The sequence below is a fragment of the Lepidochelys olivacea genome (assembly GCF_965140295.1).
Source record: "Lepidochelys olivacea isolate rLepOli2 genome assembly, chromosome: 9".
Classification (NCBI taxonomy): Eukaryota; Metazoa; Chordata; order Testudines; family Cheloniidae; genus Lepidochelys; species Lepidochelys olivacea.
The window spans coordinates 94,046,876-94,071,599 of record NC_140419.1 but is presented as its reverse complement, the minus strand read 5'-3'; positions in this window follow the sequence as shown (position 1 = coordinate 94,071,599).

Genomic DNA, 24,724 nt, shown 5'->3' with positions numbered 1-24,724 from the left:
CCCAGGTAGAGGCAAGAGACTGGATTCCAGGAGAGGGACCTGAATCAAGAGAACCTGCCGCTAAAGGCCTGGGCAGAGGCAAGCAGTGGACTCAGGCCGGATGAATAAACTGAGACGGACACTGTCTCTCAGCCAAGACACAGAGATGAAGAATTTGCTTATGTTTTGTCTTGGCCTTTACTGTTAACAAATGAGACCCTCCACAGGATGCACTTTGAGATATCAGAAGACCTGTTCGAACGTGTCTACAACCTGACTGAAGGGAAATTAAGTCAGGGCTTACCCACAGCACCACACAAGGAGACTCGCTGAGACGGCCTGCACTATAATACTCACCATCATCATATACCAGGGGATCACTCAAAATTTGGATCCTGCTTTATCCACAGCGGAATCCCTCTTCAACTCTTGTCTGACCTCACTGATGGCAGCAAAGGCTTCAACCCAGGGAGGGCAGAAGCCATTTGGAATATTATATATATAAGTGCAGGAACACTTTCACATCAGAAGAAATATGGACTAGATACTTACTAGGTACTTTACTTATGCTTAATTTGCTTAATTTGTTATTAATCTGTGTCCCATCTCTCAGTATCTGCAGGCTTTCCTTATATAAATGATTTAAATACAAATAATTGATTTCCAGTTAATAGCTAAAATATTGCTGCTCTTACTTCCAGCACCCATGCTGGTGGCGTTCCTCTGCAAAATATGACCAGATGTCACTGGCAGTTTGGCTTGCTAGTGGAGGAGAAATCTGTGGTCCCGAGTCTGGAAATAGTCTAATGTGCAACTTGCTTTATTCACACATGCACCAGTACTGAAATGAGATGGTCCAACACCATGCAGGCAAACAATTCTCCAGGAATCTCAGCCCAATTTCAAGGCCTGGCTCCCATAAAGCAACAATGCTTCAAGAATGGACTTCAATCAGCGCACAAGACAGAAAGCAAACTCCCAGGCTGCTTGCATCGCTCCCTCTCCGTCTAAACGGCTACTATGTGCAACAATGCATAAACCAAAACTGAGGCCACCATGTCTTTTCAAGAGGAAAAAAATTGTTCACATGCAAAGAAAAAACCGGCAAGATTATGTGTAACAGCATCACCAGGTGACACCTGCAATAACAATATTAGTGACGATCTTTCTCCGAGGTTTTCAAGTCTTACAGTTTGTGATTCTTCTGTAAAATACAGAGACTTGAGCCATGTAAGACAGAATCCAAATGGAATCTGAACTTCATAGATTCCTCGAGAGGGTGTACATGTTCTGGTGTACACACTCTGGCCCCTCCCTTCTGACAATGTATATTGCAATAATAAGTTAGCAAACACCACACACATTACAAATTTCCGCCTAACTGTGGTAAAGCAGAACAACATAAGCAGAAACAAAAGGAGTACTACTGGCACCTTAGAGACTAACCAATTTATTTGAGCATAAGCTTCCGTGAGCTACAGCTCACTTCATCGGATGCATAATCAAAGTGGACATTTTTAAATAATACAGTGTAGGGATTTTTTTAGTTTGGTTTGCAGACCCATACTGATCTCTGTTCCTTTTGAGTGTACTGCCTTAGTCAGCCGGTTTTTAACTCCAGGAAAGGACCCTCTGCTTGAACTACCCAGTCCCTTTGCAAGAGATCACGAGCACATACAAATGAGCTAACAAACGCAATAACAGACCAGAACTTGCGCTGCAAGATGCTCATTTTGTGCAATCAAAGGGCACTGTCTGGCAGCCTTAAAGATGGTAGTAACTCAGGGGTGGGCAAACTTTTTGGCCCAAGGGCCACATCAGGGTTGCGAAACTGTATGGAAGGCCACGTAGGGAAGGCTGTGCCTCCCCAAACAGCCTGGCCCCCACCCCCACCCACTTCCCACCCCCTGACTGCCCCCATCAGAACCCCCGACCCATCCAACCCCCCCTGCTCCCTGTCCCCTCACGCCCCCTCCCAGGACCCCCTCCGCCTCTAACCACCCCCGACTCCCTATTCAACCTCCCTGCTCCCTGTCTCCTGACTGCCCCGACCCCTATCCACACCCACACCCCCTAACAGCCCCCCGGGACTCCCACACCTATCCAACCCCCCCCATTCCCTGTCCCCTGACTGGCCCCCAGGAGTCCCTTCCCCTTATCCATCCTCCCCCGCCACCCCGCTCCCTGCACCTTTACCATGCTGCCCAGAGGGCTGCTCGCGCGGCAAGCTGAGGCTGCGGGGGAACAGCAGGGGAGGGGCTGGGGGCAAGCCTCCCCAGCTGGGAGCTCAGGGGCCAGGCAGGACGGTCCTGCGGGCTGGATGTGGCCCATGGGCCGTAGTTTGCCCACCTCTGTAGTAACTGATGATATGTGGCGTTCTACAGGGGAAATGCAGGCTGCACTAATATCAGCGCTAACGGCCAACAGTTACACAAGTGCATTTGCCAATATCAAAAGTACCAGCAGCAAATGAAGTGTGACATTTATTGGGGCATTTCAGACAAAGCTGATAGAGCTAATGGCCAGCAATTACAAGGTCATTCAGGCCCATTGCCAAGCATACAGACAGGTTTTGTAGTCAGGATTCTTTCAAGTAACTATATAGACTAAAAATCAAACTTGCACAGGGGATTTGAAGATATTTTTATTTATCCTCATTGGAATGTCATTGAGGGAAGCTGCATAGGAGTTGGCTTCATTAAAGTTAATGGATTTCTATGTGACATCGGTTAAATTTGGCATAGCTGTTACCTAAAAACACCACCACCAAAATGGGACAGCTGTAAGGTCAGGTTAGTTTTACAGTGTATGCTATAAATCATAGTTATTAATACAACATGTTTTAGAACAGACCTTTATGGATTTGAGTGGCGTGGTTACACACTGGGAAAACCAACTTAAAATAGTTAGAGCAGTGAGCATGCAATGGTACGTGATCTTTCACAGCTGGAGCAATGCTTGGCCACTGAATGCATGAGAGGGGGAAAATATCCTCCTCCTTAGAATAAAAACACTCGTACAACATACACCTTTTTTCTAGCAACCTGGAACAGTATAAACAGCACCTGTTAAAGTTAAAGTGGCTTGAGTTCCACCGAATGGTGAAAACTAGGCTTGAAGAGGACATCCCAGTAAGACTAAAGGCTCAGATGTTGCATAGCAAAGAATCTGTCAATAATGTGCTTGCTCAACAGCATAGGCTAGTCAAAGTGTTATATGCCCACCGACATCTAATGCCAGCTCTCTCCTGAAATTGACATGAAACCAAAGTATTATTTTCTACAAACTTATGACCTCCTCCTATACATTTTGCCCAGGAAGCAGTTATTTCACTCTATATTCTTATCCCCCTCACTTATCTCCACTTACCTAACTCCTTATAATCTAGACCAATGTCTGATTTTTTTTTTTTTTTAATTCTCTTATCTAGTTTTGGTACTAACTTAAATGCTCTGATTCCTGGATTTTTTTGCCTCTTTACAAAGTTTTTATTTGTATTACTATAGCTCCTTGGAACCCTAGGCATGAAGCAGGACCTCTTTGTGCTAGGCGCTGTACAAACAGAACAAAATCCCTGCACCAAAGACTTACAATTTAAGTACCAGAGAAGAGACAACAGATGGATACAGACTGATAGACAACGATTAGACAATATTGGTCAGCATGTTGGGGACACTGGGCACTACACTAGGTAACTTGGGAGGGTGAAAGACTACGAGTGTCGAGGAAGCCCTCCTGCTCTAGGCCCAGATAAACCAAGGCCCCTTTGCTTCTTGAACCCTCTGTAATCCTGCATAACACTGAGGAAGCTAGCACACAAACAGACAAGTTTGCACACGGCTCGCCAGCCAAGGCCAGCTTTGGCCTGGGAAACAAATAAATAAGGCAGAAATGTTTAGCAAAAACTGGTAACAAATAGGACCAAATAAGGCAAGGCTTGGGCAATGCTACTAAGGAAAAACACAACTGGCTGCTTTAGCTAATTGGCTATGGTATTGTACGGGGCAACAGGTAATTGGTTGCATAAGCTTGTATAGTAAAATAAAAAGAAGTATAAAATGTATACTGAAATCTGCTGCACTGCTGCAGGATTTGAGACAGCTCAGTCTACCTGCACCCTATTTGGAGTCCAAATAAATCTCTCTGCTTCTCCACCCCGTTGTGGTCATTGGTGCGACGCATACCGGGCAACGAACCCAGCTGTTGCTTGCCTCGGGCACTCTGTGCCGGCAACAGGCACAACAGGCCGTGGTCACTGTACACCAGCAATCTTCTACAAATGTGACTTTCTATTTTATTCTTTTTCTGACGGTTGTGTGTGGGGTTGCCGCACCCCTTTGTTTTTGCTCATTCTCCCGTCAGTTATGTATTTGCCTCTTTCTTCTGGATACCCACCTCCTAGTCTTTTTTCTCATCTATGCTCTTGATTTCTATGCCTACCTTCATGAGCTGCATCCTTCTGAGATGCTAGTTACACAGGAATTGCTGTATCTGAGCAGATCATGACCCAAACTAGTCCTGATTCCTCCTTCCATAAATAGGCCAGTACCAGATGCTTCAGTGGTAGGTGATTGTCAGGTCACATGCAATGCCCATTCTCTCGACTTTTTGCATTTCATTCCTTCTTACATCTTTCTCATCCTATTCTCCATCTGCCTGTTTCTCCCCTTACACTTCCCTCATCCAACTTTGTATCTTGTGTCCCCTCTTATACTCTCCTTTCCCCCATTTTTTTCTATCAGCTTCTGTTCTTCCTCTCCCTTTCCCACACTCATAGCCAACATCAGACTATTTTTCACCTATTACAAGCGGATTGGGATCTTCAGATATCCCTGCTTCCTAGTGATGAATTTGATGAGTCTGTAGCTTGAAGATTCCAGACCCTTAAGTCTGCTAACGTACTGATAAGAAGAGCATCAAGATACGGTAATCAGTTTGCTGAGAGCAATCCAAATTGCCACAGTGGCAACCATTCCCCACAACATTCGTCTACCTGCTAAAATAGAGACAGTACAGCAATAGGACTAAGTACAATTCTTATTTTAGGTCAATTGCTTATTTTAGGTCAAAAGCAGTTTTATGGCCAAGATGTCACTATTTTATTTTCTCACTTCTAGCATTATTTGAAATAATCCTTAGCTGACTCTTCAGGCAGCATAACTCAGGGCCACCTCTCTTTTGCATAAAAAAAGGTTATTCTGCAACCTGTGAAAGAATCTAACTTAGGTAAATCATACAGTGGGTTAGAAAACATGCTTTTCACCTCCCAAAACAGATTTCAATCATCATGTCACAGTCTGACGTCAGATTAGACCCTACTGGTGCTTTACCCATACCATAGAAGCATTCTGCTCAGATGGCAGAGTAGTTTAGGAAAATTTGCAGTGTGCTTTATACTTTATTAGAACTTCAGTATTTCTTCATGTTCAAGGGAACTGTGGGTATGTCTAGACTTCAATCACTACTACAGCTACCTTTAATTTGATGGGCTCAGGTCTCGGAGCAGGGACTCTGAGGCAGCATGTGCTTCCGCATGGACTGTACAAGCTCACCCAGAACCCTGGGTAATTAGTCACAGAGCTCGCCTGCCCTGAAGAGCAGGCTGCTGCAGCTTCACTGCTTTGGCACCGGAGCCAGCGAGAATAAAACGAGCTCAGATAGATCTGCTCGAGCTGCAGTCACACCCTGACATGCATTAGTCACAACAGCAGTGGAGTAATTCTGCTAGTAAATCCATGCTAGGAAGGGGCACTGACCTTCAAGGTGCTACAAGACCCCAGCAGTATAAGTTGTTTCCTCTACCCGCCAACACAACTAAGGGCCTAACCCTGAACTCTCACCACTTTTCAAAGGTTGGGAATGTTAGTCAGTCCGCATCTCCCCACCCCAGATCATGAGATTTTTTAGAATGTAAAAGCTGGGGATTCTTTTTATTTGCCTTCTGGTTTTTGAGTCTTCAGGATTCATTGTCTCAAATCTCTCTCTGCAGCCATGAGCACCAGAACCCCACTTATTTAAATAAATGAAAGCTAAGACTCTCATGTAATCACATGATTCCAGGAGCTGAAGCTTTAGGACAAAAAGCCAAATATTGTGAGAGACTCACAATAAAATTGCACAAGTAGTCAACTCTATCCATCCCACCTCCCTTCCTATGTGGGGAGGGAGAGCAGCCGGTGGGTGGGGAGGAGCTGCTTCCCCTGCCCCCTTGCACACCACTGTGATCAGCAATAGCCCACCACTTACAGGAGTAAAGAAGTCACTTGTATCTATCACTTAACTGCACAGGAAACTAAGGAATCACCCCTTAAAAAGAGAAACCTTTTCAAAATACAAGCCATTGAGAAACCAAAGTTTTCCATGAGTTACAAATGGGTTGACTGAGAAACAGTCCCTGCTAATTAGAAGCAACAGCCTCCTGGTTTGTTTGCAGCTGATGTTAAAGCAGCAAATACCTCCATACCACCTCTATCTAATTAAAGTTGGGCACGTCTCATCCATATTTTAACCTACTAATAAATCTCCATAAAGTTACACAGCTTTCTTGTATTTAATAGACCATATACCAAACTGTCTCCTCAACAGTACAATATAAATGGCTTGGAAAATGTTAAGACAGCTGCTGTGCAATAGCTTGAAATGTTTACATTTTGTAAGGGCACAGGAGCTGTGTAAGGAAGCAGGACAAAATGACAGAAAACCAACTTAAATTCATAGCCTACATTCAGCGCTGGAATACCATCAGAACTCACTGGCGTTGAACCGCGGTAGTTCAAGATACAGACCCAGCCAGTCTCCTAGGAGCCCCAGTTAAATGGAAAAAGAGGTCTAGTTGTGGCAGCTGAAAGCAAATATTGAGTAAATCTAAATGCAGCTTATATATAGAAATGTAGGGATCCCTACTGTAAAATGAATGCTTCCAATGTCCTCTCCAGAACAGTAGCACGTGTTTAGTGGCTTTATGGATGTATGCTAGACACCTCTCCATCAAAATTTTATCTTGTGCCTATTGCTGGTGAGTAAAGAGTTAATTATCTCCCCACAATGGGTTTAATACGTTAATGTAAAACTGTGCATCATGACCACAATTATAATAAACTGCATTACAAATCTGTGATTGATCAGTTTAAGTATCTATTACTTCTAGTAATTAAACCTCAATCTATATATTCTTGGTGATAAAATGTTATGTAACATGGAGTATAATAGGGATCCAATTACTTCTAAATTAAAAACATAGTTTGGTGAATTTAGGATACTTGATTTACCTCCAGAGGCTGATTCTGCTTCCTTTGTGTCAGGGGACTGTTGCCCACTTACTAACATTCAGTGGGGGTGTTTTAGTTGCTAGCTCCCAGTACTAAAAGGGGGGAAGGGTGGATGGGGAATCAGGACCCTGAGACTGACAGCCCCCAGGAACAATGGGGAGAGGCCAATGCTCCAGCTCAGCCTGAATGACAGGGCGGGCAGGCTAATCAGGGAGTCAGGAGGCCAGGGAGGTCACTTGCCACTTGCTTCAGTGGAGCAGGAGCAGAGCAGGTCTTCAGTGCAATCAAGAAACTCTTCGCAACACAGGTGTTTAACTTAGGTTTGTATAGTGCCATTGCACACAATACCCACTGATAGGAATAGGGGTTGTTCTCCTAGATTGAGTATTTTTTACATTGATTATGATTTATTCTATCTGTGCTGTTACATACCTGTTGAGGAAGACTCAAAGAGGGGCAGCCACAGATCCCTTCCATAGCAAAACCCTGGATTGCTTGGACCCCAGAAATCAATAAGAAAAGACAGAAGTAAGGCCAAATGAGGCTGCCCTTGAAAAAGCTTTTGCTGTTTTAGGATTGGCTGGCTTCATGTCAGCTGATTAATAAACAACAACACTGACAGGGTTTCTAAAGGGAGAGCAGATCAGAGCTATGAAGAGTTTATGTAGTAACTGCTGTAGCTGGACTTTTCCTGTGACGCTGAGAGAAAAGGGTAACTAGGAGCAGGCCCAAATGAAACCTGGATGAGTCTCATTTATATGTTCTGTGGGTATCTGTTTGTACCCTTGTGGCACCAATAACCATCTCTTTTAGTGAACTAAAAGACTTGCCTCTCAAGCTCTGTTAACCAAAACCCACAAGTTTGTTATGCTATCTTTGCCTGCTTTGCTTTGTCATTCACCTTCTGACAACCAAGTGGGGGTTACCTCTCTCCTTTCATTAGCTTCCTTTACTTTTATCCCTTGCTCCATGCACCTGATTTCTGCCAACTCCACCCTCCTCGTGCTTATCATTGTGCCACATGTCCTTCTAATTATGGGATTTGCTTCCAACTCTAGGATGACCCTACTGTAGTAGAAATAAAGGAAATTCAAAGACATAAGAGGGAGTACATTCTTGTAGGTGTAATGATCCTCCATGCACCTCCTGGAGCCAACTGCATCTGTGCATAAAAAATACGACCAGATCAGATTGGTAGTGCCATCTCTCTGCACATGTGTGTCTAAATGACCCAAGAAGGTGCAAGGCAATGAGGAGCCGCGCAGTACCTACTTTTTGCTCCTTCAATAACAGCTTTCCTGAGCCTGGCACAACAGGTGTTCCAAGGTTTGCTTTTCGGCTTCTGAGTGGCAGCATGGTTTACTGTAATTGAGGCTTGGGCTGTAATTTAGAATAATAGCAAGAGTGAAAAGAAAACTCAAATATTTTCCAAAGTGCTCCTGATTTATTTTTCGGCAGGTCAGTTGATCATTTTCATGCGGTAAGGTTTATCGAGCATAGTCAATACCACCTTCACTACACTCCAGTGAAATGAATTCCAAATTTACATGCAGTGGTGGCCCAGAACAGTGCAGCAAATCTTACGACAGCCATCTATAGCCATCCTCCTTTTTCTCAATAAATTGTCTTATATCCCATCTATAAGATCTTGTTACTAATTGATTAACTCCTGTCATAAATATAAAGGGAAGGGTAAACCCCTTTGAAATCCCTCCTGGCCAGGGGAAAGCTCCTCTCACCTGTAAAGGGTTAAGAAGCTAAAGGTAACCTCGCTGGCACCTGACCAAAATGACCAATGAGGAGACAAGATACTTTCAAAAGCTGGGAGGAGGGAGAGGAACAAAGTGTCTGTCTGTAGTCGTCTTGGCCGGGGACAGAACAGGAATGGAGTCTTAGAACTTTTAGTAAGTAATCTAGCTAGGTATGTGTTAGATTATGATTTCTTTAAATGGCTGAGAAAAGAATTGTGCTGAATAGAATAACTATTTCTGTCTGTGTATCTTTTTTGTAACTTAAGGTTTTGCCTAGAGGGGTTCTCTATGTTTTTGAATCTAATTACCCTGTAAGATATATACCATCCTGATTTTACAGGGGGGATTTCTTTATTTCTATTTACTTCTATTTTTTATTAAAAGTCTTCTTGTAAAACACTGAATGCTTTTTCATTGTTCTCAGATCCAAGGGTTTGGGTTTGTGGTCACCTATGCAAATTGGTGAGGCTTTTTATCCAACATTTCCCAGGAAAGGGGGGGTGCAAGTGTTGGGAGGATTGTTCATTGTTCTTAAGATCCAAGGGTCTGGGTCTGTAGTCACCTAGGCAAATTGGTGAGGCTTTTTACCAAACCTTGTCCAGGAAGTGGGGTGCAAGGTTTTGGGAAGTATTTTGGGGGGAAGGACGCGTCCAAACAGCTCTTCCCCAGTAACCAGTATTAGTTTGGTGGTGGTAGCGGCCTGTCCAAGGGGTAATATTTTGTACCTTGGGGAAGTTTTGACCTAAGCTGGTAAAGATAAGCTTAGGAGGTTTTTCATGCAGGTCCCCACATCTGTACCCTAGAGTTCAGAGTGGGGGAGGAACCTTGACATGGTGGCACAGTGGTGGGATTAACCTGAAATCATTTTGAGATCCAGTTGAGATTTTTTGAACTAGAAATACAGATTTTAAAAAGGAATTTTTAGGAAGTCCAGAAGGCAGCTTTGAAACTGAAAGCAGCTTGGTTTCTCTCTGCTTTGTGGCCAAGCAGAGACAAAAGGGGATTATCTTGTGAATTGCAGGTTTTCTTGCCTGGAGGCAGGGTACTTAACTCCTGCAGGGAAATTCACAGTCTTCCAACCCAGAGGTTTTTTTTTTTTCTTTTCTTCCTAAAAGTAAATAGGGGGTGTGTGCTCTACCCATTTGCCTGGAGACAAAAGTGGCAGGGTTTTTTTTTAGGATTTTGATTTTTTTTTTTTTTGTTTTACAAGGAGGACAGGTTTGAAAAGAAATTTTTTTTTTCTTTGGGCTGGGTAAGCAGTTTTCCAAGTAGTTGGAGGTTTTTTGCTTTAATTTGGGCCCAGAGCAGAGACAAGGGAATTGTCTTTTTCTGTAGGCTGACAATCACTATCAGAGAATAGGTATTCTATTCCAGCACAGCAAAATTTTACAGCCAAGTTTTGTTTGTTTATTTCTAAACCTCGGGTGTAAAGTTAGTTAAAAACAGAGAGGTTAGAATGGGCAAATCCTCAGCTCGACTACAGCTGGAATTAGCCAAATTTCAGGCTGAGGAAAAACAAAGGGAACATGAAAGACAGATAGAACTCATGCGGCTGACGGAGGAGGAGAAGGAAAAAGAGAGGAAGCATGTGGAGGAGATGGAGAGGATAAAGGCCCAGCAGACTATACCAACAAACCCTAGCAATCCTTCTCCAGGTACCACTTCCCATCCCAGAAAGTTCCCCACCTACAAGGCAGGTGATGATACTGAGGCCTTCTTAGAAAACTTCGAAAGGGCCTGCCTTGGGTACAACATCTCTACTGACCAATACATGGTAGAGCTGAGGCCGCAGCTCAGTGGACCCTTAGCTGAGGTGGCAGCTGAAATGCCTAAAGAACACATGAACAAGTATGAACTGTTTAAATCCAAGGCGAGAGTCAGAATGGGGATAACACCCGAGCAGTCTCGTCGGAGGTTCAGAGCCCTAAGGTGGAAACCAGACATGTCATTTACCCGACATGCCTACCACATTGTAAAACATTGGGATGCCTGGATATCAGGAGCAAGTGTTGAATCTCCAGTAAATTTGCCCTTCCTAATGCAAATGGAACAATTCTTAGAGGGTGTTCCTGAGGAAATAGAAAGATACATCCTAGATGGGAAACCCAAAACTGTAATTGAGGCAGGAGAGATTGGAGCCAGATGGGTGGAGGTGGCAGAGAAGAAGAAAACTGGTCGCAGTTGGAGCGGAGACCAGAAGGGACCACCCCAGACCACACCCTATTACCGGGGGCCGCCCAAAGCCCCACCTACCTCCCAAAGAACCCTCCAGACCCCTTATCGTCCCACCACCCCGTTCTCCAGCAACCCTCCTCGCCCCAGTGACCCGTCAGCTGGACGATGTTTTAAGTGTAACGAGCTGGGGCATGTAAAGGCCAACTGCCCCAAGAACCCCAACAGATTACAGTTCATTGCACCGGAATCACACCAGAGGTCCACAGGCCCAGATACCTCCCAGATACCCTTGGAGCGGAGGGAAACTGTGAGTGTGGGTGGGAAGAAGGTCACCGCGTGGAGGGACACCGGAGCACAAGTGTCAGCTATCCATGCTTCCTTAGTGGACCCCAATTTAATCAACCCAGAGATCCAAGTGACGATTCAACCCTTCAAGTCCAACTCTTTCAATTTGCCTACAGCCAAGTTGCCTGTCCAGTACAAGGGCTGGTCAGGAATGTGGACTTTTGCAGTCTATGATGATTATCCCATCCCCATGCTGTTGGGGGAAGACTTGGCCAATCATGTGAAGCAGGCCAAGAGGGTGGGAATGGTCACCCGCAACCAGGCTAAACAAGCCGTGAGGCCTAGCTCTGTTCCGGAAACTTCTATCAGGACCCAGTCAGAGGTGATGGACCTGGACCCCAGGCCAATGTCTGCAACAGCAGTAGTGGATCCAGTCCCAGAGACCCAGACGGAACCAGTCCCAGAACCGGAACCAGCCAAACAACCAACACCAGACCCCGTGTCAGCACTGAATCCAGTACTTGCAACCTCAACACCAGAGGGCCCCACCGAACCTGAACTGGCAGCAGCCGATAACCCTACACAAGAGGCTCAGCCGGAGCCTGAATCCCAACATAGTGCACCAGCGGAGAGCGGTTCACCGTCAACAGAAACAGCTCCATCCCCTATATCGCTTCCAGAGGGACCAAGCCTAGGTCCACAATCCCATGAGGAACTGATGTCTCCAGCATCAAGGGAACAGTTCCAGACCGAACAGGAAGCAGATGAAAGCCTCCAGAGAGCTTGGACGGCGGCACGGAGCAACCCACCGCCTCTCAGCTCTTCTAATCGATCCAGGTTTGTTGTAGAAAGAGGACTTTTATACAAGGAAACTCTTTCTGGGGGACACCAGGAAGACTGGCATCCTCAGAGACAGTTGGTAGTTCCAACTAAATACCGGGCCAAGCTCTTGAGCTTAGCCCATGATCACCCTAGTGGCCATGCTGGGGTGAACAGGACCAAAGACCGTTTGGGGGGGTCATTCCACTGGGAGGGAATGGGCAAGGATGTTTCTACCTATGTCCAGTCTTGTGAGGTGTGCCAAAGAGTGGGAAAACCCCAAGACCAGGTCAAAGCTCCTCTCCAGCCACTCCCCATCATTGAAGTTCCATTTCAGCGAGTAGCTGTGGATATTCTGGGTCCTTTTCCGAAAAAGACACCCAGAGGAAAGCAGTACATACTGACTTTCATGGATTTTGCCACCCGATGGCCGGAAGCAGTAGCTCTAAGCAACACCAGGGCTAAAAGTGTGTGCCAGGCACTAGCAGACATTTTTGCCAGGGTAGGTTGGCCCTCCGACATCCTCACAGATGCAGGGACTAATTTCCTGGCAGGAACTATGAAAAACCTTTGGGAAGCTCATGGGGTAAATCACTTGGTTGCCACTCCTTACCATCATCAAACAAATGGCATGGTGGAGAAGTTTAATGGAACTTTGGGGGCCATGATACGTAAATTCGTAAATGAGCACTCCAATGATTGGGACCTAGTATTGCAGCAGTTGCTCTTTGCCTACAGAGCTGTACCACATCCCAGTTTAGGGTTTTCCCCATTTGAACTTGTATATGGCCGTGAGGTTAAGGGGCCATTGCAGTTGGTGAAGCAGCAATGGGAGGGATTTACACCTTCTCCAGGAACTAACATTCTGGACTTTGTAACCAACCTACAAAACACCCTCCGAACCTCTTTAGCCCTTGCTAGAGAAAACTTACAGGATGCTCAAAAAGAGCAAAAAGCCTGGTATGATAAACATGCCAGAGAGCGTTCCTTCAAAGTAGGAGACCAGGTCATGGTCTTAAAGGCGCTCCAGGCCCATAAAATGGAAGCATCGTGGGAAGGGCCATTCGTGGTCCAGGAGCGCCTGGGAGCTGTTAATTATCTCATAGCATTCCCCACCTCCAACCGAAAGCCTAAGGTGTATCATATTAATTCTCTAAAGCCCTTTTATTCCAGAGAATTAAAGGTTTGTCAGTTTACAGCCCAGGGAGGAGACGACGCTGAGTGGCCTGAAGGTGTCTACTACGAAGGGAAATGTGCTGGTGGTGTGGAAGAGGTGAACCTCTCCATGACCCTTGGGCGTATGCAGCGACAGCAGATCCAGGAGCTGTGCACTAGCTACGCGCCAACGTTCTCAGCCACCCCAGGACTGACTGAACGGGCATACCACTCCATTGACACAGGTAATGCTCACCCAATTAGGGTCCAACCTTACCAGGTGTCTCCTCAAGCTAAAACTGCTATAGAACGGGAGATCCAGGATATGTTACAGATGGGTGTAATCCGCCCCTCTGAAAGTGCATGGGCATCTCCAGTGGTTCTAGTTCCCAAACCAGATGGGGAAATACGTTTTTGCGTGGACTACCGTAAGCTAAATGCTGTAACTCGCCCAGACAACTATCCCATGCCACGCACAGATGAACTATTAGAGAAACTGGGACGGGACCAGTTCATCTCTACCTTGGACTTAACCAAGGGGTACTGGCAGGTACCGCTAGATGAATCTGCCAAGGAAAGGTCAGCCTTCATCACACATCTCGGGCTGTATGAATTTAATGTACTCCCTTTCGGGCTGCGAAATGCACCCGCCACTTTCCAAAGACTTGTAGATGGGCTCCTAGCGGGATTAGGAGAATATGCAGTCGCCTACCTTGACGATGTGGCCATATTTTCGGATTCCTGGGCAGACCACCTGGAACATCTACAAAAAGTCCTTGAGCGCATAAGGGAGGCAGGACTAACTGTTAAGGCTAAGAAGTGTCAAATAGGCCTAAACAGAGTGACTTACCTTGGACACCAGGTGGGTCAAGGAACTATCAGCCCCCTACAGGCCAAAGTGGATGCTATCCAAAAGTGGCCTGTCCCAAAGTCAAAGAAACAGGTTCAATCCTTCTTAGGCTTGGCCGGTTATTACAGACGATTTGTACCGCACTACAGCCAAATCGCTGCCCCACTGACAGACCTAACCAAAAAGAAACAGCCAAATGCTGTTCAGTGGACCGGAAAGTGTCAGAAGGCCTTTAACAAGCTTAAAGCGACACTCATGTCTGACCCTGTACTAAGGGCCCCAGACTTTGACAAACCGTTCCTAGTAACCACAGATGCATCCGAGCGTGGTGTGGGAGCAGTTTTAATGCAGAAAGGACCTGATCAAGAATTCCACCCTGTAGTGTTTCTCAGCAAAAAACTGTCTGAGAGGAAAAGCAACTGGTCAGTCACTGAAAAAGAATGTTATGCCATTGTCTACGCTCTGGAAAAGCTACGCCCATATGTTTGGGGACGGCGTTTCCACCTGCAAACCGACCATGCTGCACTAAAGTGGCTTCACACCGTCAAAGAAACTAACAGAAAACTTCTTCGGTGGAGTTTAGCTCTCCAAGATTTTGATTTCGACATCCAACACATCTCAGGAGCTTCTAACAAAGTGGCTGATGCACTCTCCCGTGAAAGTTTCCCAGAATCAACTGGTTAAAATCGTCCTTGAGATGTGGAAAATATTGTTAGTCTTTATGTACTTGGTAGTATATTTAGAGATGCATGTGTCTTATTAACTCTGTTTTCCTAGAGCTCCAGGAAGAAATCCCAGCCAGTGTTTCACCCTAGCTGAGATTTGGGGGGCGTGTCATAAATATAAAGGGAAGGGTAAACCCCTTTGAAATCCCTCCTGGCCAGGGGAAAGCTCCTCTCACCTGTAAAGGGTTAAGAAGCTAAAGGTAACCTCGCTGGCACCTGACCAAAATGACCAATGAGGAGACAAGATACTTTCAAAAGCTGGGAGGAGGGAGAGGAACAAAGGGTTTGTGTGTCTGTCTGTAGTCGTCTTGGCCGGGGACAGAACAGGAATGGAGTCTTAGAACTTTTAGTAAGTAATCTAGCTAGGTATGTGTTAGATTATGATTTCTTTAAATGGCTGAGAAAAGAATTGTGCTGAATAGAATAACTATTTCTGTCTGTGTATCTTTTTTGTAACTTAAGGTTTTGCCTAGAGGGGTTCTCTATGTTTTTGAATCTAATTACCCTGTAAGATATATACCATCCTGATTTTACAGGGGGGATTTCTTTATTTCTATTTACTTCTATTTTTTATTAAAAGTCTTCTTGTAAAACACTGAATGCTTTTTCATTGTTCTCAGATCCAAGGGTTTGGGTTTGTGGTCACCTATGCAAATTGGTGAGGCTTTTTATCCAACATTTCCCAGGAAAGGGGGGGTGCAAGTGTTGGGAGGATTGTTCATTGTTCTTAAGATCCAAGGGTCTGGGTCTGTAGTCACCTAGGCAAATTGGTGAGGCTTTTTACCAAACCTTGTCCAGGAAGTGGGGTGCAAGGTTTTGGGAAGTATTTTGGGGGGAAGGACGCGTCCAAACAGCTCTTCCCCAGTAACCAGTATTAGTTTGGTGGTGGTAGCGGCCTGTCCAAGGGGTAATATTTTGTACCTTGGGGAAGTTTTGACCTAAGCTGGTAAAGATAAGCTTAGGAGGTTTTTCATGCAGGTCCCCACATCTGTACCCTAGAGTTCAGAGTGGGGGAGGAACCTTGACAACTCCGAATAATGTCGTGTACTTCCTGAAAATGCCAAGCAGCCAGCAAACACGATGTTAAATCAATGGTAATTTCTTACCTGTTAATTTGTTTTCTCTGAGTCCTTGTGGAGCCAAGACAGAGGCTAAAAATCCTTCTATAAGCAGATGGAGACAGGAGAGAAAGGGGAAGAAAGAAAAGAAAAAGGTCTTATGATAGACACGTCCCTATAAAGGAGAATAGCTGATGGAATCCAATTCTGCAGCCCTTACTCCTTCTGGGTATCACTTGTTCAAACATGTAGCCCTCCATTTAAGTCAATTACTCATGTGAGTAAATGCTGCAGAACACAGCCCTTGGTGTCTGCCTGATCAGATCCTGAACAGAATGTGATCGATTAGAAGGAATGCTGACCGGTGCACGTCCCTTTCCTCTGCTGAATTTGCGTTTATCTCAGCCGGTCCACTCTGGACTTCAGAGTGAAGCCGCGTGGACATGGGTCTCAAGAACAGAGAAAATATACTTACCTCACAGGAGCTTGGCACAGGTACATTTATTAATATTGGGGATGCACTTCGAGATAATTGGATGAAAGATGCTATACAGTACAGGCAGTCCTCAGACTTACGACACAAGTGGTTCCTTACAATTGCGTCGTAACGTCGTAACTTGGAACCGCAATCTACTCCATTGCGGGACCAAGCATCATAAACTCAAAATCTATAGTCATAAGTCGAATCAGGGTGTCAGTGTAGAAGCATCGTAAGTGCCGTTCGTCATAACTCGAATGTCGTAAAGTTGAGGACTGCCCGTATATAAATAAATCTCTTGATTCAGCATAATCAGAAAAGATTATATTTATCCCCCCATGCACAGGGCTCATAAGAGGTTTAGGGTACAACTATCACCCCTGCTCTATCCCCTCTAAGCTACATAAAAGCTGGGAGTGATGGAAATACACCTAAAAATGCCATATCTGGCTGCGTTTCCCTGGTGAAGGAGTGTGGCAGAGAGCTGAAAGCCTTCCTTTCAAGACCCCTCCCTTGCGAGCCCTGATGCAGGAAGCATGATGGGGACATTAAAGGTATGGCAGGGCAAGAAGGCAGCACATGTAACCCAGTCTGGCTTGCTGTAGCACTTTGCCCCCTTCTAGTGGCAGCTAAACCCGCTAGTAGCTACAGATTAATAAACCTGCCGCAGCCTTGCCTAACAGACGTGTGACTTTTAGCTCAAGCAGTAGAGGCTCACGCATTAAGCTCTGGAGGTCCCAGGTACAATCCCAGCCATCAGTGACTGGGGTCTGTTGGCGTTACACACACACACACACACACACTGCTCTGGAAATTCCATATATTTCCTCTTGGGCAGCTCAGAGAGGTGACCTTAAGTTAGACAAGCCCCTGGGGCTAAGTTACACCAAGGGCCTCTCCAGCACCTAGAAACGCCTGAAGCTGAGAAGGCACTAATCTTTTGTCATCTAATATAACCTGAAATTTATCCTGAAGAAATAAAATAGTTGTATATCCAGTCCTTGTAGGTCACTTTTACAAGCTTACAGAAACACTGTGCAACTAATTGAAACTGCAGGGGGAATTTTGGCAGCTGAAACTTGATCAGAATGCCTTGATTAATACCCCATCTCCTGTCAAAAAGCACCATGAAATCTGCAGTCGCCACATCTAGTCAAGATGTACTTTGATTTTATGTTTTAATACAAAAATGGCCTTACCGAAAGATGGCAAGCTGCTGAGGTACCTTCTGGATCACCATTATTTGCTGTAGGTCCTCAAAGGTCCTCCCTTCAACTAAAGAGCTGCCCTGACCTTACTTGGTCTAGGAGACCTAAGGATATCAAGACATATGGTGGTACAGCTGCAGGTATATGGCTAGGTAATTTCACATTAAATAGCCACATGCCAGTATATTAGTTATCAGATGAAACTGGATTTTGTGCAAATGTTTTCAGTCAGTGGGCCAGATCATCAGCTGGAGTAAGCTGAGATGTGTCAAGTTGTACCAGCAGAGGATACAGCCACGTAACATTTTGTCAGTGAGTCTGATATCATCGGGACCTCTTCACTGTTTCAACTGACTGCCCCAGAACCTTCCATACAGGGCTGTGTCCCATGTATTTCAAGATAGGAGCTCAGCAGAAAACATTTGGTCTCTGAAAGCTGAAGAAGTCATGGTAAGTGAATATTTAAAAAAATCCATCTGTCATCTTGATGTTTCAACATAAGGTTGAACAGGGATATTTCAAAGATCTGCAAGGAAGGTGCAATTTGTCCTGCATGCCGCCAGGTTATTTCATAAGCAGTTCATGTTCTTCATCAGTTATGGTTAAGACTACGATTTAGTCATGGAGATCGCAGAAGTCACTGAATCCGTGACTTCCAGCGACCTCCATTACGTCAACTTGTGATGGCCAGCTCCTGGCCATGGTGGGCCCCCGGAGCTGCAGGCAGCAGGGATACTGTGCAGGTCCCAGCCCCCACATGTGGTGGGGGGCACCCCACAGCTCCCAGATGCTGCGGCTGTGGGGGAAACCCTGAGCTCCCAGCTGCTGCGGGCCCCTGGAGCTGCAGGTGGCAGGGGTACCCCACAGCTCCCAGCCCCCATGGGCAGCGGGGGACCCCCAGAGCTGTAGGCATCAGGGTAACCCCACAGCCCCCAACTGCTGCAGGCCTCTCCTAGCCCCTGCACAGCTGTCCTGCTTTAGGACCCGCAGATCCCCATTTTATCATAGATATTTTTAGTAAAAGTCACGGACAAGTCAGGGCTTCCGGGAATTTTTCTTTTTTCCCCATGACCTGTGTGTGACTTTCACTAAAAATTATCCATGACAAAATCTAAGCCTTAGCTATGGTTAATTAAAACAAGTTGTTTTGTGCAAACACTGTTGAACAGACTAAAAAGAATTTCTGAATCTCTCACCATTTTAAGCTCATGCCTAGCTGGAGGAACGTAATTAACAAATTCTAGTGTCAGAATAATCTTTCAGCACAAATGACATCTTTAGTATATAATATTTCAGAGGCATTCATGACTGGGGAAAAAAAATCTATATCTTGGTAACATTACATATTTTAGCACTACTGTAGGATAGAATTCTTCCATTCTATGTTTATGTGAAACTCAATAAAATATCAATTCTGGAAAATTTAAGAGAGAGAAGAACTTTGTTTACAGGAAAGATATTTTTAAAGTCTTATGTCATGCAGGAACCTCACACTAATATAAAACATTTTACCAGTTAGAAACATTCAAATGTAAGGAAAATGTTTATGCTTGGTATTCGACATCAGGGTTAGCAGAGATGGACATGCTGGTGTAAAGGGCAGGGATAAGCAGAATATGTCTGATATATTTAAGCACTAGTGTTCCAATGACCTGCACACTGGGGACTGCTAACTTGTTATATATCCAGCCTTAGTTTACTCAAAATGCTAATAACCAAACAAAACAACAGACTATACTTTTAAAATGAAGTCTGGAATTTTCAAATGAGTCTAAAGGAGTTAGAGGTCCACATCCCATTGTGTTTACATTGGGATTTCGGCACCTCTCCCTGAGGCTATTATGAAAATCCCAGCTTCAACAAATATCTTCACTGGACCTGTAAAATGTTCCATACCCCAGCTCCATTAGTTAGCCAAGATTACCCTGACAATTCAAAGGCCAAATTATGTTCTTAGACAGGCACACAAATCTCCTGCTTGTTTAAATATGAATGTGCACCAACTGCTAGGAGAGCAAAATTTGGCCTTTAGTACTATGATTGGAGAGGTTATTGCTTTGGGTGTGGGTGATTTCCATTTCTGTTATGTGTTGTTGTACAGAGGGGACAGTAATGTACCTTTTCCATATTACCAGGCCACCTTCCCTTTCAAAAAGGAAGAAAAAAGTATGAAAAAAAGACCTATATTGTAAATGTACCTTGGCAATTCCAGTGTCAGTCTCATTGGTGGGCCAATGAGAGGTAATCAATACACACATTATCAAAAGTGATTTTTATATATCAAACTAAATCACATCACACTTTAAAAGTCTTTAGCGTCCCTGGAAAGGTAATAAGGGTCAGCACAGTGTGTTACTCTGCGGGCAGCAGTTCAAATCCCATTGCCAGCTCTTGCATTTCAGGTCCCAGGACTGCTTGCTGTGGAAAGACAATGGTGGAGATCTTCTGTCATATGGAGAGAGGGTGTAAGTCCCAAGAAATGGGCAAGAATCTGTAGGACCCCAGAATGGTACTGGAGGATTGAAATGTATGTGAGAGGGAGTACCTGAGAAGCGTGCACAGGGAGGATAAAAAATGAACAGGTGACAGAGAATGCAACATTACATGGCTAAATCAAGGCCAGGTCCTGCGCTCTTCATAGCTTTCATCACCCTGAGGAGAAAATTTGTGCGGAGTGCATGCACATGCAATTACACAATAGGTGGGAATTCCCATGCATAGTCCTAATTCATCAATACCTTATTAAAGGGCTATACAAACAAGTACACAATTTAGCATTAAACACGATGATGCAAGCACTGAAGTTCAGTCCAGGTAATGAAAAGGAACCCGTTTGGACAAGTTCTGATCTTTTTTCTTTCCTGTTACCATTTGTTCATCTCTAATTGAATCATTAATTCCCTTTTTCTTCAGGCAAAGAACCATTTGTCATTAAAATGAAATTCCTGCCCAAGACAACGTTGTCATGACCTTTATAGAGGTGTCTTAAAAGGAGGAGATGAAGTAATTGCAAACCTTTCAGAAAGTAATAATAGAAACATTAACAGTGATCTAATTTATTCATACAAGTCCTTTCTTTAATTGTTCTTCTGAATACCCTTGGAACTTGTCCAACCAAAAGCTCAATTTAATACATACATTAGTGGCATCGCTACGTTACAAACAGCATGGAAAAGATATGCAGCTTCTGCCTTACTTCCAAAACTTATGCAACCAATTAACACCCTTTAAATATGGTTGAACAAACCTGAACACACATGAGAAAGTCACAATTAAACTCGGTCCTCTCCCACAGAAGTTCATTTAAATCTCAAAGAGCCATTCTTCCCTATAGTCCATCTTTTATGTCGAAAGCATTGTCAAAAAACGGCTATTCCTGGCAAGACAAGAGTAGCTTTTAGCATAAAAGGAAGTTTTCCAGCCTCCTTTTCATTGAACCTTAAGGATCAGACTTAGGTCACTGAGGTAATTACACCAGCACAAAGCCCTAACATACACAAGCTGCACCAGAGGAAAGTGGGGCTTATACTGATACAGTGACATGCAGAAGGAAGCTGCCTTGGCCTGTGTTGTGTCAGGACCTCTCTGCTGCTTTTGAATGTTAATCATTATCCTCCTCCTTGTCATCTCATTCCCACTTGACTTTTGTGAAACTACAGCCCTCTCTTGGTTCTCCTTCTACTTCTCCTGGTTCCTATTCTACCTCCCAGATGTTCCTTCAGAGTCTCTTTTGGTGGGTCCCCTCCTCCTCCTCCTGTCATCAACTGGCCCTGGGCTTCCTCATGGTTTTCTCATTGGTTCCTTCCCCTTCTCACTTTACACCTTTTCACTGAGTGATCTCATGGCATCAACTACCATCTCTCTGCCGATGACTTACAAATCTACCTGTCCATTTCTGACTTGCCTCCCTCCATCCAATCCCATATTTTAGATTGTCACTTTGCCCTAAATGACTGAGTCTACAACTGGATGCCTCACCTAAACATAGCCAGATCTGAACTTCCCACCTTCCTTTCAACCCTTCTTATTGTGGGCATCACTCAGGCCTGTAACCTGGGGTCATCGGTGATTCCTCCCTCCCCTTTGCCCTATGCACCCAGGCCATGTCCAAACCCTTCCTTTTCTCCCTCCACAACAGTCCTCAAAGAGCTGACATTTACTTTCTGACTCTTCCACCAAAACTTTCATCATCTCCCATCTCGATTACTGTAACCTTCTTTCTGACATCCTGGCACTCCTACTGCACCAGCCTTCAGTCCACACAAAATGCTGCTGTGAAGATCTCTTTCCTGGCTTGTCACTGGGAATGCCTTCCTGGCTCCCCTTTCTCAAACATACCAAGTTCAAGCTCCGTGTACCCACTAGAGCTGTTTGAAAAATGTGATTTTTTTTCCTGCAGAACATTTTTGACTAATTGTAATACCCAAATATTTTCGGTGAAATCTGAAATAATTCAATTTGGAAATGCTGCTACAGTGTTTCATGGGCATTTTAGTTTGGGTGCCTCGTTCTCCCATTCTTTTCTACAAGCCAACTCCATGGTCATACTACATCTCCCATGATGCACCATGGTTTGACCTCAAAGGGGGGAAGGCAGTGCATCATGGGGGCCCCGATGATTGTACATCATGGTAGACAGTCTGGGTGGGAACCCAGCCCATGGAAAAGAATTGATACATATGAGAACTAAACTAAAGCTTCTCTGAGACACCATGGCAGCATTTCTAAATCAAACTATTTTGGTTTTTGACTGATCAGTTTTTCAACAACAACAAAATCAAAAAGTTTGCTGAAGAAAGTGGCTTTTTCATTAAAAATTTTGCTTTGTCAAAAAAACAAAATTTCTGCCAAAAACAGTTTAGAAGAAAACTTTTGGAGCTAGCTGGGACATTCAAGACCCCATGTAACACCCTGTACCCCATATTTACTTTTATATGGTCATCATCAGTGTTCCCTCTAATTTTTCCCACCCACATGCAGAATGAATTTTGTTAGTGCATCAATATGGAGGTGATGTATAACACATCACCTCCATATTGGTACACATAACAAAATTCATGTGGCGGGGTGTGGCCGAGGGGTTCGGAGCTTGGGAGGGGGCTCAGGGTTGGGGCAGAGGGTTGAGGTGTGGGAGGGTGCAGGTACTGGTGTGGGGCTGGCAGCCCCCCAACCTGAAGCAAATACTCACCAGCAACCACACACCAAAAACACTAACCCAGGAACCTATCCTTGCAACAAAGCCCATTGCCAACTCTGTCCACATATCTATTCAGGGGACACCATCATAGGACCTAATCACATCAGCCACACCATCAGAGGCTTGTTCATCTGCACATCTGCCAATGTGATATATGCCATCCTGTGCCAGCAATGCCCCTCTGCCATGTACATTGGCCAAACTGGACAGTCTCTACGTAAAAGAATAAATGGACACAAATCAGACGTCAAGAACTATAACATTTAAAAACCAGTCAGAGAACACTTCAGCCTCCCTGGTCACTCAATTACAGACCTAAAAGTCACAATACTCCCACAAAAAAACTTCAAAAACAGACTCCAACGAGAAACTGCAGAATTGGAATTAATTTGCAAACTGGACACCATTAAATTAGGTTTGAATAATGACAGGGAGTGGATGGGTCATTACACAAAGTAAAAACTATTTCTCCATGCTAATTTTTCCCCCTACTGTTACTCACACCTTCTTGTCAACTGTTGGAAATGGGCCATCCTGATTATCACTACAAAAGTTTTTTTCTCCTGCTGATAATAGCCCACCTTAATTGATTAGTCTCATTATAGTTGGTATGGCAACATCCATTTTTTCATGTTCTCTGTGTATATATATATCTTCTTACTGTATTTTCCACTGCATGCATCCGATGAAGTGGGTTTTAGCCCACGAAAGCTTATGTCCAAATAAATTTGTTAGTCTCTAAGGTGCCACAAGTACTCCTTGTTGTTTTGGGTGAGAGACACCTTCTTGCTTTCAAATCTTATTTAGCTTCGTAAAGTTTAGGAATTAGATTGTGATTTTATCTTTTTATGTCTGACCAACACTGACCTCTATGCCTTACTACTTATACTCACTTAAAATCTATTTTTTCTCTCCTTAATAAACTTGTTTCATTGTTTTATCTAAACCAGCGTGTTTGATTGAAGGGTTTGGGAAATCTGTACTTAGAGGGCTCGTGTGTACAATCATTGCCCTTTCATGGAATGATGAACTATTTATGAACTTGTATGGTCCAGCGGGCTACTGAACAACACAAGACACATTGCTGGAGGGTAAGGCTGGGGCTCAGAAGTTTGCAGGCATTCCATGTATGTCCATGCTCTTCCAACCATTCATGAGTGGTTGGAAGAGCATCCATGTATTTAGCTGGGCGTGACTGTAGTGGCTGTGTGTGAGCAGAGCCCAGAGGAGTTTGTTGTTCACCAGCAAAGCACTGTAAAAGGTACCCTGGGCTGGAGAGTTAAGGGGACACGGGAGTGCAGTTGTCCAGCTTGCATCGTTGGGAATATCACACTAAAATGCACCTTGAAGGTACTACCCACTCTTTCTCCCTACTTATTTTCCCACTGTTTGTATGACTCTCCATCTTCTCCATTCTGCCATTAGTCCCAATATCCCTTACACTTACACACACCATTTGTCCATTTTTTCCAATGGTTGTCTCCACATGCTTCCATACAACTCCCTCCTTGAGATGATCTACAAGGACACTTTCCTTGCCACAGTCAAATCCTTCCAGCGACCATGATGCCTAAAAGACATCAGTCGATTAACAATGGCAAGGATGTGGGGAATTAGGGATAGCTTATATGTGATAACAAAATTCAATATTATCAAAAACAGTGCATTAACAGACATGAATAATCATCAAGGATTGCAAGTTCTTCAGGGCAAGACAGTACCACGTTTTATGTTTGTACAGAAGTTAGTACATCATTGTCACAACGAGACCCAAAT